This window comes from Ictidomys tridecemlineatus, chromosome 6 (assembly GCF_052094955.1).
Source record: "Ictidomys tridecemlineatus isolate mIctTri1 chromosome 6, mIctTri1.hap1, whole genome shotgun sequence".
NCBI lineage: Eukaryota > Metazoa > Chordata > Mammalia > Rodentia > Sciuridae > Ictidomys > Ictidomys tridecemlineatus.
Window position 1 is genome coordinate 62,748,751 of NC_135482.1, and position 21,306 is coordinate 62,770,056.

The following is a 21,306-nucleotide window of genomic DNA, read 5'->3' on the forward strand; positions in this document are numbered from 1 at the left end:
ATTTAAAGTTTCAAAAAGCCTTTGACATGGCTTTTTTTTTAAAAAAAATGGAGTCTCTTTGAGGTTTGGAGATGCATTGCCTCAAAGGTTTGCATTGCCTCAAAGTCAGAAAACTACACACAAAAACATGATGTGGCCCAGAGGTGAGAGCAGAGACTCTGGATCCAGGCTGCCTGGGTCCAAAATGACTCAGAAACTCAGACAATGTGCTGGTTCTCTCTGTACCTATTGGCATATTTCTAAAATAACAATAAAAGAGCACTTACCTCAAGGTCAATTTAGTATTTTAAACATAAAACGCTTAATGCCTACTACAAAATTATCACTATATGCATTTATCAGTAGTGTTATTCTTTTGCAGAATGCAAAGTAGAAGTGTCTCCAGGGGTCAGGGCCATGGCCAGCCTCTTATCACACTAATTCATGATCAGAAATTACAAGTACATGGAGAAATCTCCACATCTTCTGGACCAGTGAGCTCCCTTGGTCAAGGAAGTATTCACAACACTGTCGAGGCTTTGGCAAGTGTTATGTGTTAGCGGGTGGGGTTGGCAGCTCAGCGGCACCATGGGCCCTGGTGAGTTCCTGAACAAGCATCTTTAGAGCAGGGTGAATCTCTAAACGTCAAGTCCCAGGGCCAAAAAAAAAAAAAAATAGTAGAAATTGGAATTCCTCTGCCTCGGGACAAGACAAATTTGAGAAAATAGAATACTGAGAAAGGAGAAGTGAGCGGCCTTAACAAAGGCTCTTATAAGGAATCAAGCTAAGGTCTCCTGGACATTTCTCATGAAATTCTGAGCAGGACAGAGCCTCGCAGAGTTCCATGGTGGGCTGGTGTTGTAACCAGCTCTCTGTACTGTGACACCACACCGCTGAGAAGCAGGCCTAGTTAAGATAGCATCCTGAAGCCCAAACACCAGCTCCTCACTTCCGTCCCTCCCCAGTCCAGAAGTCACCTCCATCTCCAGTCCTGATGGACTCCCCATCTCTGCCACCTGATCCCTCCTTCCCTCCTGTGCCACTGGTCCTATCAACCCAATTGGTCCTTGAAGCTCTGCCATACTTTCATTCCCTCACCTACTCCAAGTCTTAACTCTCTCCTTCCCAGTCCAGCTCCACAACCCTCTCCTCCCTCCAGGATCCTGCTGCTGGAGAGGCTCAGGCAGAGAAGCAAAGGTGAACACATCATGTCCATGTGTGGAACAGTCACAAAAATGGACCTCTTCACTGTGTGACCATTAGCAGGTCCCCTCCCCCCTCCATGGCTTCAATGTATTCATTAATCTAGTCTGGACTAGATTATATGTATTATAATGTAATAGAGATTATGTATTATATGCTATATAATACAAATTATATATATTTAATTTATGTTTATTTAATTTATATATAATTAATAATGTATATAATTATATAAAATAATTTTCATATAATTTATACAGATTATAATATATACTCTATATTGTAGAATAATATAGATTATGTGATATAATCTATATTATATATTACATTTATATATTCTATTCACATATTTATATATAAATTATAATATTTATGTAAATTATATATTTGGTTTATATAGCTAATAGTTTATATAATTATTACATATAATAATTTATATATAATTTATGTACTATATACAATCTAATCTAGACTGGATGACTGCTAAGATCTCTTATCAATTTAAAGTTCTGTTAAATGAGATCCTAACTAGAATAAAATGTATTCCATGTTTGTATAATTTTGTCAAAACGGATTTTGCTGTCATGTATAACTAAAAAGAACCAATTTTTTAAAACTTTTTTTTTAGGAGAGGTAGGAGAGGTCTTGGGACTGGAGAGAAATGGGGAGTGTAGGCTGGCTGCAACTGTGCTGCTTGGGTGCGTGCTATCTATGCATCTGCTCAAACTGCATGACTCTGGGTCTACAGGTGGCTGTGAGTGAAGCAGCATGGTTATATCTGGGTATTCTCTCAACTCTACCAGCTGTGTGGAAGCTCATGTATGCGTGTGACTGTGAAGGTTTCTGTGTTTGTGACCAGGCACACAGATGTGTACATGTGCTGAAGAGAGGGGTTGTGGGTGCACGTGGGTGTGGTAGTAGGGCAGGGATCACCGATGGAGACAGGCCCAGGTGGGAATAGTTATGGACAGGTGCTGCTGGTTGCTGTTCTGGGGAGATGCCCTCTGGCTAGGGAGTCATTGTTCTAACCCTTGGGATTGCCTGCCTACCTCTCTTGCCCATCTGTCTCTTTAGCTCCAGCTGGAACAGAGAGATCAGAGGGCCTTAGGGTTTTGACAGCCTTCTTTAAAGGTATTCAAAGTGTTTCTAAAGGGCTGGGGGTAGAACTCAATGGTACAGTATGTGCTTAATATGTGTAAGGCCCTGAGTTCAATTGCCAGCATCCCTCAAAAAACTTCCATAGAATTCCAATAACTAAAAATATTAATGCATTTAACTCTTATCATTTTAAGTACTTTATAAGCTCTTTACATACAGGAATGTCTTTTGTTCTCAAACACCCTTTGAAAGTACTATTATATTTTACAGATAAACTGTGACTCATAGAGAATAAGTAGGAAGGAAAAATCACTTTACCAATTAGATCTGAAGTCTGATGTGGGGTGGGACTGAGACCCAGAAATAGGGGAAGAGTTTGGTCCAGGTAACATCAAGCCTGGAGCAGATTCCAGGTCTTTCCTTTCTTACTCCAAGCAGGTTTGGTTGATATCTTGAACATGGGGTTACCACAGAAGACTTCTGAAGAGTTATGTGGGGTGAGGCATGCTAATGGTAGGAAAATAGGACCCATTAGAGACTGAGCTAAACTTCAATAGAGTTGAGGCAGCTGGGGATGTTTAACCAAAACAGAAAGGATGTGGGGTGGGGTTCTGCACAGCAGGGTAGATGGTGACGGGGTAGATTAACCTGAATCATAAAGCCTTCGTTCCCCATTCACATCAACTCTGTGGCAGGCACTGAGTATAGATGAATGAGACAGTCACCGCCCTCGGGAGACTCAAATAGAGCCTGTGGACACAGCTAAGATAGCATCCCCTTGTTTGAGAGCTATGAAATGTGAGGCAGGTGTGTGACACCAACAGAAAGCTGATTCCTTATTGTCCCCTGATGCCAAGAAGCAGTGACTGACTGGTGACGGTCCTCCCTTCAAAAATCACCTGACTCAGGGAGCATGCAATTGGACTGGTGAATGACTCTCCATAAAAGCACCAGGCGTTTTCTCCCACCCCAGACTGGAATGTGGCCCATGGCCATGGTAGTCTCTCATGGGTCCCCAAACCACAAACATTGCTGGTGACCCACAAGGCCCTAGCCTAGAGATTTTAACCTGACCCCAGTGACCTTGGGGATCTCTTGGACATCAGAGGCAAGTTCAGGCTCAGGGTTCTGGAAGCAGGATGCAGGCTCAGTCCTTAGAAATGCAGGCTGCAAACACACACCTGAAACCCTGCCCACAGTCCTCAGGGACATTTCTGTCTGCACTTCCCACCAAGTTCTTTCATCGACATGCTCATGGCAGCAGGAGCTGGAAAAACTGGCCTTGAAAATCACAGAATCTCATTACCTCCTAGCAAAATGCAAGAATATGGAGCTGGATCCAGTATCTGGCAACAGGGCAGTCTGCTTTCGGGCAGCCGTTTTGCATTGGGAATCGTAGGAGGAATATTTATATTATTGGTGTAGGTCAGCTTTGATCCAGTGTGGTTAACATGAGCCCAGCAGGGCCATGTGCCCTGCCTCTCAGGTGGGGGCCACCTACCAGCCAAGTTTCTCTCTCATTCCTTTTGCATGAGACTGTTCTATTTACCCAGGAAGGGGGCCTTTTGAATACCTGTTCTCAGGACAGAGAAACAGGAAAACACAGCAGACAGTCTGGCACTAGAGTACCTTAAAAGGTAAAGCCAAGGGCCTCTGGCAAATGACGCACCTTAGCCCCACCCAGAGACATAGAAAGCAGGAACTATTGTTCCCAAGACACACTGGTGATGTAATCCTTTGTGCAACAGAAAAGAATGTGAGTTTACTAAGCAGAAGCTGCTCTCCCCAGTTTGCATGGTAAGGAAAGAGCCCAGAAACTCAGCCTTGCTCTGGCTACTCCACCCCAAACTGTCCCATCTTCTTCCCCCAAAGTCCGGTTGCCTTGCAAAACCTCAAATCACACTAATTCTTAGACCTGGAAGTATATAGGTACCCATGCTGCCCTCTGCCACTCTAAGGTCACTTGCTAAACCAGAACCTAGGCCTGGGCTGCCCAATTGTGTTCATCTCCCCCAGTGCCACCTGTAGAGGCCCTCTTTTCAGAGCCTGTCCTCAAGTACCTTGTCAGGGCAGCAGAAAACAGGCAGCCCTCACTCACTTCACCCCTCTCCCCTCTCTTTCTGGTCTGTTTCCTTGTTTATGATTGTCTCCTCCTGGGATAGGAAATCATCTCCAGAGAGCCAGGTCTAGAATGTCTTGCTCATGGACACACACACACACACACACACACACCGTGCCAAACACTATGCAAGACCCTGGGAGGCCATTCAAGAAATATTGATAGAGTGAAGGAGTGGCTGAATAAATACTGTCCTCAGCAACTCTACCCAAGAGAGCTGACTGCAGAATCCAGGCTAGACCCTCCTGGAGGAATTTCCCCTTCTCTTGGTTTTCCCCAAGGGCCCTCTGATTTGCCCTCCCCATCCTAAAGACCAATAGCAAGTTACCGAACATCAGTCATGTGGGCCCACACACCACAAGGGCAGAGTTGCTTCCTGGAATTGCCCCCCCCCTCCTGCCAATGGGGCCAAACTTGGTTTTTATTGCAGGGGTGGCCTGGGGAATAAATCCTAGCAGCTCAGTCACTACAGAACTTTTATTGTAAAGGAGGAGTCCCTGGAAAAGAGGGGTTAGGGCAGCTCAGAGCTGCAGGGTGCTGGGTGCAGGGAAGCCACAGGCTACGCCTACTCCATGGCACCAGCGACCAGACTTCCTGCACTGGGGACAGATCTGTCACAGTTCTGTAAGCTTCTTTCCTAGACCTTACGCTCCGCAGCGAGGACTGAGAGGAAGAGGTGGAGAGAGGGCCAGCTCCATGGGAGAGGGCATCTGAGACAAAGGGGCCAGAACTTGAGGTTCCTCTGGGGGCAGAAGTTGGGGTTCCTCGTCTTCTCCGGAGCTGGCGAGAACGGTTCAGCATCCGCGGGAGCCACTGCAGCTGAAGCCCCCGTCGCAACCTGGGCGGCCGCAGCGCGCACAACCGGCGCTGGGGGCGCTCGCGCCCAGGGAGCCGGCTCGAGGCGCCAGCAGGCGGGAGGGGCTCGAGGTCAATGGCCTGCTGGCTGCAGCGCTGCCCAGGGCTGGGCAGAGAGCGGTGTGAGAAGGAAGGAAGCTCTCCGGTGCCCGCCCCGCCCAGAAGACCGACGTATAGGGCACAGATACCCAGACCCTCCCCACCACACTTGTGCAAACTGCCCCCAAAGAAACAGATTCACAGAGCCTTCCCCCAACACACCCAAAGAACCGCCCCCAAGAGAGGAAGGGTCCCCAACCAAGGCAAGCTGCACAGGGACGGCAGGCACAAATGTAAGGACAGAAATACCCTTCAGGTTGGAAGCATCCAAAATAGGAGTGGGGGAATACAAGAGTTGGCCTCTGCTCAAGGTACATTGTTTACTTACCTACACTCCCTGCCCCAAATCCCAGTCCAAGCCTGTGGGGAGAAGCAAGAAAGTAAGTGAATCTATATACTAAGTTTGATACTCTCCATTCTCCAAGACGGACGCTCTGACCCTCCACAGACAGCCAAGAGACTTCCATCCTGCAAGCTCCATGGGTCTGTCTGATCCTCACAGCCTTTTCGTCAAAATTCCTTCCAGACCTTTAAACTCAGTTCCTCCTGCTTTCATCCATATGACTTACTTCAGTGGATGACTTCTTGGAGGAGAAAAAAGCAAAAGATCGCCCCCTTTCTTTAGCCTCAACTGATCTTGGAAACTAGAAGGGGGGCATTTTAAACTTATAAGGGAGACCACAGAGGAAACAGCTCGGTGATCTTAAGAATGTTGTGAAGCCTCACACCATCACTTTTTACCTGTGTGTCTTTGAGGTTGTCATTTACCTGCCCTGAGACTTCTCCCTTGTGTAGGGGTAGTAATTCCTCCCCCCTGGGCTTTTGCAGGGGTTAAAGGAGATGATCATTGCAGCATGCCTATGTGGCTCCCGCCTGCTGGGAGTTCACGCCTGTCTGCCCCTCAGCCTGGCCTACCCAGTTCACACTGGAAATGCTTGGTTCCTATTGCTGTCTACAGTGACAAGCCAGCCCTACCTGTTCCTTTTTAAAAAGCATTCCCAGGCCTGAGGAAGAGAGGCAGAGATGAAGGCACATCACACTAGAAACCTTATCCCCCCACCCCTGGTCTCTGCAGCTGTCTTGATGGACAAACTGGCCCCTGCTGTCTGACATGGGGGTGGGGGAGGGGCAAGATACTTGTGGGATCACCCCCCTCCCCAGTACCAAGGGTCCTCATTAGCAGAGCCCTTTAGTTCCCAGGCTGTAGGAAGGTGGGGAGACTGGCTCCAGAAGAACCGGTTACCCTCCAGGTGACCCCTCCCCATCTAACAAGGGTTGTGGCCGCTCCGCCATGCCCTGCTCACCCAACAGCTATCAGAAGCACCTTCTCCCCTCACCGGCTCTCCTCACTCTCCAGAAGTCTGCGGTAGGTGGCGATCTCGAAGTCCAGGCCCAACTTGACAATCATGAGCTCCTGGTACTCGCGCAGCTGCCGCGCAATGTCCTGCTTGGCCCGCTGCAGGGCGCCCTCCAGCCAGGCCAGCTTGCCCTTAGCACCTCCAGAGGCGCCCTCCTCCTGCAGGGCTGCCAGGTCCTTGGCTTTCTCTAGTTCACAGGGCTGAGGGTGAAGGAAAACCAGGGACAGAAGACATCCTTGGCCTCCACTCTTCTGCCCTCCAGGATTCAGATCTTTCTCAGGGGTGAAAGGGCCAGTGAGGGATTGGAGATTGTCCATGATTGTGAGGAGAGGTAACAGGCCTGTGCTAGGCCTGTGTCTAGACTGCAGGATACAAAACAATCTACCCACCCCCTGCAATCGAGGTGGAGGTTTGGGGCCAGCCATCTGAGGATGACTGAGAGAGAGCGCTTTGCAATCTAGCTTGGTGACACCCCTCATGGGAGCTAGGATCCAGGAAGCATCAAATGCTACTGGTGTTCGTGTTTCATGAGGAAAACCAACAGAAAGAATACCTTCCCCCACAGACACTAAAGTATGGGGTCTCTGAGAAAAATAATAATAGTAACAAATACTGAAGCCTGAGGCAAGCCTGCTGCTTGGGGAATAGGCTGCCTCACCAGGGAGGTGAACCATGACAGGCCCACCCCACCCACCCTGCCAGCCCTGCCCCCTTAAAGTCATCAGTGCCTGGACAAGAGCAAAGCTTCTCCGGGAATGTTCCTCAGGCCTGAGATACTTGCATTTGCAGAAAGTTAGACAAGATTGGGAGCAGGAAGAGCCCTTCCAGGGGGTGCGTAACAAAGAGGGATAGTGGGGAAGAAAAGAGGGCTGGGAGGGAGAGAGATTAGGAGAAAGGAAGCATCCATCAGGATCCTCTTCTTCCTAAGGCACAAAGCTCAAGTCACAAACACAAATGTCTGCAGGGGCCTGCCTGGCTAGAAGTACTAGAGGCGAAGGCCCAGTGTTAAACAGACATCATTATATCCAGTTCCACAGAGAAACACACTCTCTTCCATTTCCCTGATGACACCAGGAACCCTCTCGAGCTCTCTATCTTTTGGTTCTCTAGGCAAGGGTTCTATGCCTTTTCTCTTCCACAAGGATCACAGAGTGAAGCCAGGGTGTGAAATGGCAAAGGGTCTTCTGCCTAGGTACCCAAAGATGCAGTTGGGAGTGGTAGGCCCTGCAGCACCCCTGAACTTGTACCCTACGAGAAGATGGAGAAGAAAGAGATGTCTCTTCTCCAGCCTAATGTTACCAGCTTAATATGGCCAGATCTTCATGTTTTAAAGAAAACAGGAATTCTAGGTAAAAATCTTGCAACTTCTGAAATATACATACCCATATGAACATAACTATACAAATAATCATATTCATACATATTTTTTATACGCTAGTTACCCACATGACGTACCTAGAGTTCCAGGCAAAGGTAGGCATGCAGCCTGCTTCTGTTTGCTCACACATTTACAAACAGAAAACTCTGGAGGGTTTCTGTCTAAAGGATGGGAGGGTCTGGAATAGTTGTCATAAACAATGGGCACCCTCCCACCGTCACCAACCTGCCACCCCTACGCCCACACACCTGACCCTTAGCACCATCCACCTCCACAGCCAGCTGCTGAATGGCCTGGTTAAGCCTGTTCAGATCCTCCTTGCTGTGCCTCGGGCCCTGCGTGTGCTTCTGTGTGGCCATCTCCATCTCCTCACACTGGGGGTGGGAAGGAGAGAAGAGCAGAGGTCAGGGAGGAGAACGAGGAGACCAGGACACATGGCTCCGGTGTCCACTCTCCATGGTCGTCACAGACGGCCAGCTCACTTCTATGGTCATCTGTATGTCCACCTAAAAAGGGGCTGGCAATCTTTCTTGTCTCCAGGGTCGTTGGCTGCACCAGGCAGCCCAGCCAGGAGATGACAACACCAGTCCGCACTCCACACCAATTATCACAGTTTATCTCATGTGACCACCAAAATGAATATTAAAAGCACTCGATAAAATTTTAAAATGATGCCTAATTTTAAAAGTACTTTTTTCAAATCTAGGAATATGAGGAAACCCACTTAACTTGATGAATGCGATAAATCAGAACCCAGTGACGGGGACCCAAGCACCAGCTCCTTTCTCCAACCAAGACTAGTATGGGGAGCGTGGCCTACAGGAGATGAAGTTGGTGGCACTTTTGCCTCCACGTGCAATACGTAAACAGCTTGGGCACAGTGCCTGACACTTTTCCTAATCTTTTACTGCTACCATCTCATTGGTGGCTCATGTCTATCTGTGAAGTAGGCCTGGTAGAGGCGACCGTCTGTTACCTTTCCTTGAGCAAGCAGGTGGGTACTCATTCCATCTACCGTGGGCACGGAAGTAGGGGCTCAGAGGTGCTGAGCCAGAATGCATGTCTTAAAAATATTTGTAGTTGTAGATAGACACATACCTTTATTTTGTTTATTTACTTTTATGTGGTGCTGAGGATCAAACCCGGTGCCCCACACGTGCTAGGCGAGTGCTCTACCTCTGAGCCTCAACCCCAGTCCCAGAATGCATTTTATACTCTGAGGGACAGTAAAGTCACTCACAACCCAGACAGTGGGAACCTCGCCCACAAATTTCTGCTGTATCCCCACTGCCTACCCGTTCCTGCTCCTTTTCCCAAAAATTGTAGACACAGCAGAAAAGCTTGGGCCTGACTGGGTCCCACAGATCAGAGTGGAATCTAAGCCCCCTTGATCCCTGAGTGACCCATGAGTCACCTGGACAAGTCTCACCATGTGAAAGGAGCTATCGTTTCCTCCAGTTTCTCTTGAACACCAAAGCCCAGCTCCAGCGCCCGCCCGAGGAGCTCCAGAATCCTCACCACTGAGGCCTCTCCTTCCTGGGGGCTTTGTGACGTCACCTTGTTTCAATCGCAAAATTCTGACCTGGAGGTCTCAGAGATGGGATGGAAAGAGGCCATCCTGTGGCTGAGATGGGAAAATGGAAGTCCCTGGATTGAAGTGGGAAAGTGAAGGAAATTGGAAGAGAGAGAAGGCTACTTCAGATGGGGGAAAATGCGTGAAGTTAGGGAGTCTGGGCTTGTGGCATGTACAATGGGGAGCTACAGAAGGTGCTTGAGCAGGAGAGTGGCCTGATGTGGAATGTCATTTACGAAGGCCAGTCTGATAACAATGTGGAAGATACAGGAGGGTAAGAAACTGGACTGGGGATGGCAGTTCCCAGAATTGGCAGGGAATCTGGGGTGAGGCTCTGACCAAACTAGTGGAGGGAGCCAGACCAGAGAGCACAAGTTGCCACTGATATTTTCTTTTTTTATATAAATTTCTCATACTGCAAAAGAGCATCTGTAACATATGTTCAATGATGTAAATAGCAACAATAACATAACAAACCTGTGCGCTTACCAGTACCTCCAAAAGTCTCCTTGGGACCCATGCTGACCCATGATCTGTGGCCCTGCCCCTTCCCCTGGGATTTTATGTTAATCTTCTCCTTGCCTTCTTTGTTTTATCATATGCAAGTATCCCTAAATTATTACCTGGTTTCACCTACCTTTAAGCTTTGTAGGTGAAACAAGGTAATAGTTTAGGGATTCACTGTGTGCTTCTAAAAACAACTTGCTTTTTCCTCTCTCGAGTTGTAATTTGAGATTTATCTCTTTTGATGAAGCTTTGTTTATTTTTCAGTGTTGTGTAGCATTCCAAATGTGCTTATTCATTTACCTATTAGTAGTGCATATGTGCTTTTTAGTTTCTTGTAACAAACCACGCTGTTACAGATATTTGTACTTATCTGTGGGCACACTTCAACAAGAGGTTCTTAGGGCTACTGGCAATCAAAGAGTTTTTTTATTTTTTTTATACCAGGGATTGAACCCAGGGGTGCTTACCACTGAGCCCATCCCTAGCCCATTTTTATTTTTTATCTTGAGGCAGGGTCTAGCTAAGTTGCTTAAGACCTCACTAAGTTACTTAGGCTGGCCTTAAACTCACAATCCTCCTTCCTCAGCCTCTGAGATTAAATGTTATTTTATTATAATTTGGAATAATATGTGTGTGTATGTATGTGTATGGGTATGTGTGTATGTGTGTATATGCCTGAATCACTACCACACACATACACAATATATATACTGAAATTATATTATTTATAATATAAAATTATTTGTTAAAAAACTGCTCATCCCTACTGTATATAATGTACTCTGATATTCTGACTAATCTCATTAACACATTTTCACTTTCTATTTATGTTCTTGTGTTTTAGCTTCACTTCTTATAAACGGCATTTTACTTGTCTTATTTAGTAATATAACGAAAAGGAAAGATCCATGAATATTTTGCCAGACCAAATGTATTACGGAGTTGCTAGCAAGCCACCTACAGGCTCCTGCCCTGGCCTCTCCTGTGCTTACCAGAGCTCGTCACTTCCCTGAATGGTGCTATATCCCTTTGATTTTGTTTTGTTTTATCAAATACATGCATAACTAAAAATGTAGTTTTTAGCTTTTTTCCTAACCTTTTTTATATAGAAAAAGCATTTTCATGATTACTATTGAAGTTCTAATATCTCTTTAAATTACAAGTGTTCTTTGTCTTTCTGGATATTACTTCTTTGTCACTTCTATGTACTACAAATATCATCTTCAAGTTTACAAATTGTCTTCATGGCCTATTTTGATAAATAAAAGTTCTAAATGTAATGTATCCTTAATTTATCAATCTTTTATTTTGAGCATAGTATGTTTCTTGTTTAAAAATCTTCCCTATACCAAGGTCCAGGGTTTTACTTCTAAAGTTTTAAAGTTTTGCTTTTAACATTTATGATTTTAACTTGTTTAAAATTGATTTTGTGTATAACAAAGAACAGAGATCCAGTTGAACTTTTTTCCTGTGGATATATGTAACTATGTATGGGTCCTCCTTTCCCTGCACTCTGTCATATGTCAAATACACACAAAAAAAAAAAAACACAAAAAAACCATTGTTACATTAAGGTTATATTAAGTTTATGCTCTTGTTTATCAAAGCTTATGCACAAACTTGTTTATATATGTATATAAATGTAGAAACTATCTATTTTGTTCCATTGATTAATTTGTCCATCCTTGTATGAGTACCCCAGTGTCCAATTATTGTTGCTTTATAATAAATAAGTTAAGATTCCTAAAAGAAGAGTAGTCCACTCATTCCTTTTTATTGGTACCTTGGCTTTTCTTTCCCTTTGTTCTTCCCCATAAATTTTAGAACTAACTCATCAAGATGTATGTTGTTTGGAACTTGATTATAGTCACATCCACCCTGTAGATCAGCTGAACCAGAATCAATATCTTGTCGTAGTAATGCTTCCTATCTATGAACATGGTACATCTTTCATTTAGTTAGAGCTTTTTTATCCTTAATTTTCTATAATACTTTTACAATGTTTATATTTCTTAAGGTATAGGCCTCTCCCATATTCATTATATTTATTTCTAAGTATCTTGTGGACTTTAAATCATTTTATCAATTTTATTTAGATATAATTTGCATACATTTTAAGAGAACAATTCAACAAATTTTGACATATCCATCACCTTAGAAAGTTCCCTGATGCCTTTTGCCATCGGTCTCTTACCCCATTCCAAACCAACACTGATCTAATTTTTATCACTGAAGACAATTTTTTCTAGTTCTAGAACTTCAAATGAATGGAAGCATACAGTCTATATTTTTATTTCTTTTTTCCATTTAGCAAAATGTTTTGTAGATTTACCCACATTGTTTCATGAATGTACTAGTAGTTCATTTTTTTATTGCCAAGTGATATTCCATTGTCTGACTGTATCCCAGATTGTTTATTTATTCATCTGTTGATAAACATTTGGGTTGTTTCTAGTTTGGAGCGATTATGAATAAAATCCCTATGAAATTCATGTACAAGTGTCTGTATAGACCTGTTTTTCAGTTCTCTTGGGCAAATGTCCCAATCACTGTGCCATTTGACAAGTGCACATTGAACTTTAAAAGAAACTGTCATACAGGGGCTGAATGTACCTCAGTGATAAGGCACTTGCCTAGAATACACGCCTCCCTGGATTCAATCCTCAGCACAACAAAATAAAATGAAATTGGTATACAGCTCTCCAAGGTAACACTAGCATTCTATACTCCATAACATTCCAGCTGATTCACACTTGGCATCGTCAGTCTTTCATATTTTAGCTTTTTATTACTGAGGGGGAATCTAAACACAACCTCCAGCTTCAAAACACCTAATTGACTTAAAAATTCATAGCTGGGCAATGGATTATTAGTCTCACACTGGTTTTGCTGTAGAAAACAACTCTGATGTGTGTGTTATGATGATTATAGTTCACTAGGCTGCTCTACAGGGACTTAATGGCCATTTTTGCTAAAAACACTGACTCATTCCTTGAGCCTAGAAGTTAAGAATATGAGGTGGGTGCAGTAGCACATGCCTGTAATCCCAGCGACTTGGGAGGCTGAGGCAGGAGGATGTAAAGTTCAAGGCCAGCCTCAGCAACCTAGCAAGACCCTGTCTCAAAATAAAATAAAAAGCAAAAAGGGCTGAGAGTCGTGGCTCAGTAGTAGAGTACCCCTGGTTTCAATCCTTGTACTGTGGAAGGAAAGGAAAGGAAAGAAGGAAGGAAGGAAGGAAGGAAGGAAGGAAGGAAGGAAGGAAGGAAGGAAGGGAGGGAGGGAGGGAGGGAGGGAGGGAGGGAGGGAGGGGACCAGAAACACCAGACCATGAAAAGAGGTGGCAATCCAAGCTCCTAGAAGTATTTCCAGAAAATATTTGACAATTCCTCCCCTTTATTAGCCTATCTCTTTCCCTCATAATTCCTATACCATATCTGTAATCTCTCAACCCCCTGCAGTTGAGAAGCAGATTTGCCAGCATGGATTCCCACTTCTCCATTCTTTGGCCATGAACAAAGCCTTTCTTTCTCCCCAACTCATCTCTCAGATTGTTTTTTCCATGGGGTGAGCTTCTGAGCCTTGGGTCCGTAACAGGAAGTATGAAGAAGGTTCACGGTGCACTGGTTGCCATCTTGTCTAGGTCGACCAAGACAAGACACACTCATGCATCCAGTTACACAAAGTGGATTTGTTACTTACACACCAGTTGCAAAGAACAATGGAAGCCTAAAATCTCTTGTGAGCCCAAGGCTCAGAAAGCTGCCTAGAGGGAATAGAGTCTCAACTGCACATGTGCCATTTGCACCACAGATGAAGGACCCCTAAAGGCAGCTGCCCTGGGCTCTAAACCTCAGAGGTGACATAAAACACTGAGCTAAAATATTGAAGGACATTCTTCAGGAGGACAGAAGCCAGGCTGTTCCTCAGCCACTCCCTGTCTCAGGATGCCGGGTTCTCAGCACATTCTGCAGTTTTTCTTGGAACTTCAAGCAAGTAATGGAGAGAACTGCGTCAGACCATGGACACCCAAAGAACTGCCGAGCAGTGGGTGTTACATATTTTCTCCTTGTGGTTTTAATTTGGATTTCCTTTATGACTAATAATGATGAGCAACTTTTCACGTGCTCCTTGGCCCTTAATATATTTACTTTTGTAATAGGTTGATTCAAGTCTTTTGCCCATTTTAATTGAGTTGTTTTTCTCATTATTATTGAGGTCAGACTTCTTTATTTTATGTTTAATGTAATTATTGATGACTAGATTTAAGTCAACCAATTTACTGTTTCCTATAATCCCTTCTGTTTGCTTATTTTGGCTTTGCTTTGATTGTTCTCTATTGTTCCTTTTCTGCCTTCTTTTGGATTAATCAAATATTTTAAAATATTTAATCATATTTATTTTATTGGCTTTAGAGCAATATTTTATTTTGGTAATCACTCTAGAATAACAATATGTATCCTAAATCTATCAAAGTCTATTTAGAGCTAACATCGTGCTACGGCACACTTCTCAGCTGACATTTCATCCTTCACAGAACCATTTACATTCCCACAGAGTTATTGTGAAATCTATATTTGCTTTTTGTCCAGTTTCCTGGCATACAACCCTTAAAATTTTTGAAATCTCTGAGGTGATAGTATCTTTTTTATGCTAGTGAGTTGACTGATGGCACAGTCTGGATCTGGACTGGTCAGAGGAAAAAAAGAAGTCAGGATTAAAGGAGGGGATTTCTAGCCCCTCTCCCAATCTCTAGGGAGCAGAGAGGGGCTGAAGATGAAGTTGGTCACCAGTGGCTAATGACTGAATCGATCATGCCTATAGAATGAAACCATCCTAAGAGCCCAAAAGGACAGGGTTTGGAGAGTTTCTGAAGAGCTGATTGCATGGGGGTTTCTGGAGGGTGGTCATGAGGCTTGAAAGTTCTGCCCACCCTCCCACATGCCTTGCCCTTTGCATCTTTTCATTGTGTCTTTTTTTTTTTGGTTGTTGTATGTGGACAGAATGCTTTTATTTTACCCTTATGTGGTGCTAAGGATCAAACCCAGTGCCTCCCACACGCTAGACAAATGCTCTGCCAATGAGCTTCATCCCCCACCCTCATCATATCTTTTGTAATGCACAGCAATGGATACATTTTGTCCACTCTTTTTTTTGGGGGGGGGGCATTACTGGGATTGAACCCAGGGACACTTACACACTGAGCCACATCCCCAACCCTTTTTCATATTTTATTTAGAGGCAGGGTCTTGCTGAGTTGCTTAGGGCCTTGCTGAGTTGTTGAGGTTGGCTTTGAATTTGTAATCCTCCTGCCTCAGCCTCCCGAGCCACTGGGATTACAGACTTGCTCCATTCTTGGGTTTCAAAATGCCTTTATTTCAACCATGTTTTAGATACATTTGCTGGTTATAAAATTCTTAGTTTATTATTATTTGGCCATGATTGTTTCTGACAACTGGTCAGTGGCTCTATATGTAGTGTGACCTTTTTTCCCTGGTTTCTTTGAAAAAAAAAAATCTTTTTTTTTTTACTCTCAAGAGTTTAGAATTTTCACTATATGTCTATGTGTGATATTATTTTTATTTATTATGCATGAGGCCCCTTGATAAATTGAGTTGATATTTTTATCAAATACAGGACATTTTTTGTCAAATATTTTTCTGCCTCATTTCTATTCCCTTTCCTTTTGGAATACCTATTACATATATGCTAAATTATTTGATGTGGTACCAAGGGGCCCTAAGGTAGTTAATTTTTCTTTTATTTTTTTTTCTCTATTCTTTGTACTGGAAATTTTCCATGCATCTGTCTTCCAGACCACTGATCCTATTTTAATGGGAATGACACAGCAAAGGTTGCTGCCTAGGCCTTAGAAGTAGAACAGCACACCAAATGGCCCCGGCCCACGGGCAGAAGAAAGAACTTAGAGGCATCTTTCCTGCCTAGCAGATTGGGCTCCACACCTTCCCTACCCCTTCCTTTAGATGGACCATCAGGCATTTGACAACAAACTTAAAGCAACCACGCCCTATTCTCTTATAAATACTGTTAATGTTACCAGAGTCCTTTAGGAATGGCCCCTACTCTATCACAAGAGACCAGATTCAGCCACCCAGCCCATATGTCAATCAAAGAGATGAGCAGTGGTAAAGGGCAGGAAAAGAGCTTTTAATCAGCATGGCTATACCAGGAAGTACAGATATAGGGGTATAGTGATCAAAATTCTATCTTCAAAGGACTGACAGAAACTTTGTGGTTTTACAGAAAAGGGGATTTGTATGACTGAGGGGTTTGCATAGCTGACAGAGTAGGTCATCCTGATCAGGCCCATCATTGCCTCGGCTCAGATTGTAAGAGGTGACCATGGAGATGTCAGCTTCAGGGAGCAATCTGGTTTCCCTGAGATGTTTGCTCCTGCTTGGGGGGCGGGGGCAGCCTCAGTCCCTGTCAGGGGATAATTACTCCCACTTGGTGGGGTGGGGGTGGAGGGTGTGATTTTATCATGAACAGCACTGTCATCTGTGAGGATCTTTTATTCCTGGATTCCAAGGTGACTAAAGGTTTAGGGCAATGACTGGAGACTTCCAGGCTCTGAAGTTGAATGTCCCTGCAAATCTTGAAAATATCTTAGCAACTCTGATCTCAGTGTCCTCAGTCTTGAAGGGGGATGAGATAGGTTAGATCAATTTAGGGCTAATAACCTTGTATTACATTCCTTAAGTGATTGACAGGCTCATGTGCAGATTTAGCAAGAATCTGACCCAAGGTTTAAGGCAATAAAAGAGACAGATATAAATGAAGCCAGAGGCTGAGCTTTACCCTGCTTTAAGTTACCCAATGGGGTCCCTGCAAATCTAAGTAAAGAGATTTGCTACTGCTCTTAGCAAAGGCAGTAAATGGTGATCTTGATGTCCAGGCCCATTTTGGAAGCTCATCACCTCCTGGTACTCCTTGAGCAGGCAGGCCATGTCCTGCTTGGCCTTCTGCAGGGCGCCCTCCAGCTCAGCCAGCTTGCAGTGGGCATCACTCAGGGCCGCCTCGCCCTGCTGCTCAGACTGGGTCACTGCGGCCTCCAGCTTGGTGTCTGGAGGCCCAGAGGAGAACAGGGGAGGTTATGGCCCCTGAGTGTGTCTGTTTGTTACCTCAATATGTCCAGTATATCTATCTGGCTAGGAAAACCCCCCAAAAGAGGGTCTTGCCTTCATCAGTTGGGTCACCCTGAGTCACCAAACCAGGGACTCTACCTGAGCAAGTGGACTAGAGACTGGATGTTGAACTATTTTTTTCTTATAATCATATATGCTATATTTTTTTCTTTTTTCACATCTTTATTGGTGCCTTATAGTTGTACTTAACAGTGAGATTTGTGGTTACCTATTCACACATGCATACAATACAACAATATAATTTGGCCAATATCACTCCCAATCACATTCCCCCTCCCTACTCTCTCCCCCACATCCCTTTCCTCTATTCTACTGATTTCCCTTTGATTTTCAAGACTCTCCACCACCTTTATTTTTCCCCCTTTAGCTTCCACCTATGAGAGAAAACATACGACCTTTGAAATTTTGCTTAACATAATCTTAATTTCCACGTGTTTTCCTGCAAATGACATAATTTAATTTTTCTGTATGGCTCCATAAAACTCCATTGGGAATATATATCAGATTTTCTTTATCCATTCATCCTTTGATGGACACCTGGGCTGATTCCATAGTTCACATGTTGTGAATTGTGCTGTTATGAACATGGGTATGCAGGTATCACTATCATTTGAGGACCTTAATTCTTTAGGATGAATATGGAAGAGTGGTATAAATGGGTCATATGGTGGTTCACGCCCAGTCTTTTGAGGAACCTCCATACTGATTTCCAGAGTAGTTGCACTAATTGACAATCCCACCAACAGGGCAAAAGTGTCTAATTTCCTCCACATCCTCTCCAGGATTTATTATTGTTTGTATTCCTGGCGACTGCCTAAGTTTAGACAGGGTACACCCTGGCTGAGTGGCACTGGGTAAGCCCCAGACTCGTTGTTATTGGGCACTGACCCATACCTGGCACTTGGCATTCTCGACCTCAGCTGTCAGCTTCCGGATCATTCAGTTCAGCTGGTTGATCTCCCTGGGGCAGTGCAAGGTCTCCTGGTGCCAGATCACTGTGGCCCTCATCTCCTTGCACTGGGGGAGACAGAGATGCTCATGAAGTTCAGCATGGGGCAGCCACCACCTCTCTCAATGCCAAGGCCCCCCATGCACATCCTTGCAAGAGGAGCCATTCACAACCAAGAAGGCACCATCCCCAGCATGTCCACAGTTTGCACACATCTATGTGTCTGCCCTGTCTATGTCCCCCATAGAATCATTTGATTTTCTCTTACACATTCCCCAGGAAGGACGCATGTCACTTGTTGGGGGCAGGGGACAGTTTCTTCAGCCAAAAGAAGCCTTGCTAATAGCTAGCTCTTGTCCCTCACAGTGCTACGTCTAGGAGGCAGGTGTCCTGAGCCCCTTATCTTGCTGCGGTCCCAGGAATTGGCCTCAGCCCAACTACAGTTGGCGACGTCATCATACTGAGCCTTGATCTCAGTCACGATGCAGTCTATGTTCTGGTCACAGTTGTTGTCCATCCGGATGATGACTGAGGTGTCAGAAATGTGAGCATGGAGCAGGGTGTGTGATGCATGCCTGTAATCCCAGCAGCTTGAGAGGCTGAGGCAGGAGGATCAGGAGTTCAAAGCTAGCCTTAGCAATGGCAAGGCACTAAGCAACTCAATGAGACCCTGTCTCTACATAAAATACAAAATAGGGCCAGGGTTAAGGCTCAGTGGTTGAGTGCCCCTGAGTTCAATCCCCAGTACCTAAAGGAGAAAATAATAATAATAAATGTGGGTGTGGAGAACCTGGATGCCCAACTTTACTGACGAAGGCAGCAAATGTGTTCTTGGAGCACTTGATCTGCCCCTTCTTGTGCTTCGTGTGCTGCACGTTGGGGTTCATCTCCCAGTTGAGGGACATGGGCAGGCCCTTGTTGGTGACACAGTGGTGATGCAGGGGAGGTCCACACACACCACAAGAGCAAGAGCCCAGCTGTGTCTGCAGGAGCCACTGCAGAAAGCCCGTGCTGCAGCTGCCTAAACCCCAGGAAGGTGGATATTTAGCAGTGGCTGGGCAGGGGTCCACAGACCAAGGCACAGCTGGTAGTGCGGCCTGAACCATGTCTCTGAGAAGTCACCCAGGAACAGAACTACCAGAGCTCAGGCAAGACCATCCACAAATCATGGTAACTCCAGGCTGGAGGAGGTGGAACTAAAGGAAAAGACAGGATTCTGACTTCTCCCTCATTGCCTCATCTCCCCCCTTTGACAGAAAGCACAAGACCACACTCTCCAGATGGTCTCTGTTATCTGGGGATCCTTCAGGAGAACTTGTCCCATAGCTCTGAGACTGGGTCCCCAAAGCCTTAAAAGAGCAGTGGAATTTGGAGTCCTCAGTCAAGAGAGCATCAGTTTGCAGGAGACCACAGTCCCAGGACCTGGAAGAGCATGCCAGGCCATGGAGGGCTCCCTTGATTGTCACCAGTGCAATAGGCAATGGAGAGGAAAATAATAATTGTAATAATAACAACCACAATTATTGACAGCTGGCTATATGCCAGGCATTGTGCTAATGCTTTATAGACACACTTTATCCTCAGAATGTCTCTGGGAAAGTTTTATTATCTCAATTCTAGATACAGGGAAACTGAGACTCAGAGAGATTATATGTATGTTTTCACCCAGATCACAAATGGCAGAGCCAAAGTGTGTCTGATTCCAGAGACACTTGATCACTCTACCACGGAGAAGGAAGAAATGGATTTCTGAAACGGGAATACTGATGGTTAAGGTATTTCATGATGAATTTTCCAGAAGTAGACAAACATATACAAGCACACATAAACACACACACACACACACACACACACACACACACACACACACACAAGCACCCTCCATGTACTATCCTGTGTCCCTTCTGTGAGCATGGACTCCTCTAGGTCAAGCATCTCTGGTGCTCAGCTTGATGTTTTAAGCTCACCCTGCTTATCTACCCCTACCGTATCTACCCCTTCATCAGTCAAAGAGGACTGCCTGCCATTCCCCAAATGGGTTCTGGCCTCTCTTGATTGGTGTCTTTGCTTATACCATTTCCTCAGACTTAATCCTCCTCCTCAGCTCTCATCTTGTCACTTCTAAATCCTCACATTCTTCAAGCCCAACCAAAGTGTTGTGTCCTCCAAGGACTCAGCCCTGACCTCAGCCCCAAGCACACATACTGGAGGCTCACACTGAAAGAAGTCCCCACAGCCTTGTGCTGCCGTTATAGCCAGACCCCTGCAGTTTTGCATGAAGCTCCTCTGAGCACACCTACCCTGTCTGGGATGCAGAATCCTCCCTCATGCTCTGAGCCTGGTTTCTGCAGGATCCTCAGAGATGCTCTCTGTCCTGAATTGCTTCCTGGGATCCACTGGGGAGGAGACATGATGAACAAGACAGGACATCAGCTTTCCATCCATAGAATGGTGCACTGGACATGGAAAGGGGAAGGAGACTGTCTTCTAGAAGATCTGGCCACGAATGGAAAAGTCCTCCTGTTCCCATAGCCTGTGACCACCATCCCTCTCTATAGGGAACTGTCCTTCATTGTCTTTCCTTGACTGTGAAATTTCTCATGTTTCAACCCATTTCTCCTGGGTTCCAAGAATAATAAAGGGGCCACCAGGGAGCACGTTTCCCTGAAGCTGGATCAGGGATTAGTGCCAACAGTTTGTGGGGTTTCTGTCCAATGTTCACTTTCCTCTTCTTCAGAAGGTTGTGTTCTTAGTGGGCACAAGTCAGCCTGCAGCTTTCCCACCTCTCTGAATTTCAAATGGACTTAATTTGCTGTGTGGACAAAGACAAGCCCACAGGAATGTGGAAAAGACAGCAAAGGGGACAATGGGACACTCCTTGGCAATGAGATGCCAGGCTGGCTGTGATGACCTCTGGAGTTCCAAGATTTAATTACTGTATGCACAATAATAACTCATCTTTAAAGCAAAGGAAGCACAGGGTGACTTGCAGGCTTCTCTTTAATGCCAGCTGCTGAGCACACAC

At 45.1% G+C, this 21,306-nt stretch overlaps 1 pseudogene; it reads right to left on the reverse strand.

Moving 5' to 3' along the window:
- Positions 1–3,330: 3,330 nt before the first annotated feature.
- Positions 3,331–19,186, reverse strand: LOC120888305 (keratin, type II cuticular 87-like; annotated as a pseudogene).
- Positions 19,187–21,306: the final 2,120 nt, after the last annotated feature.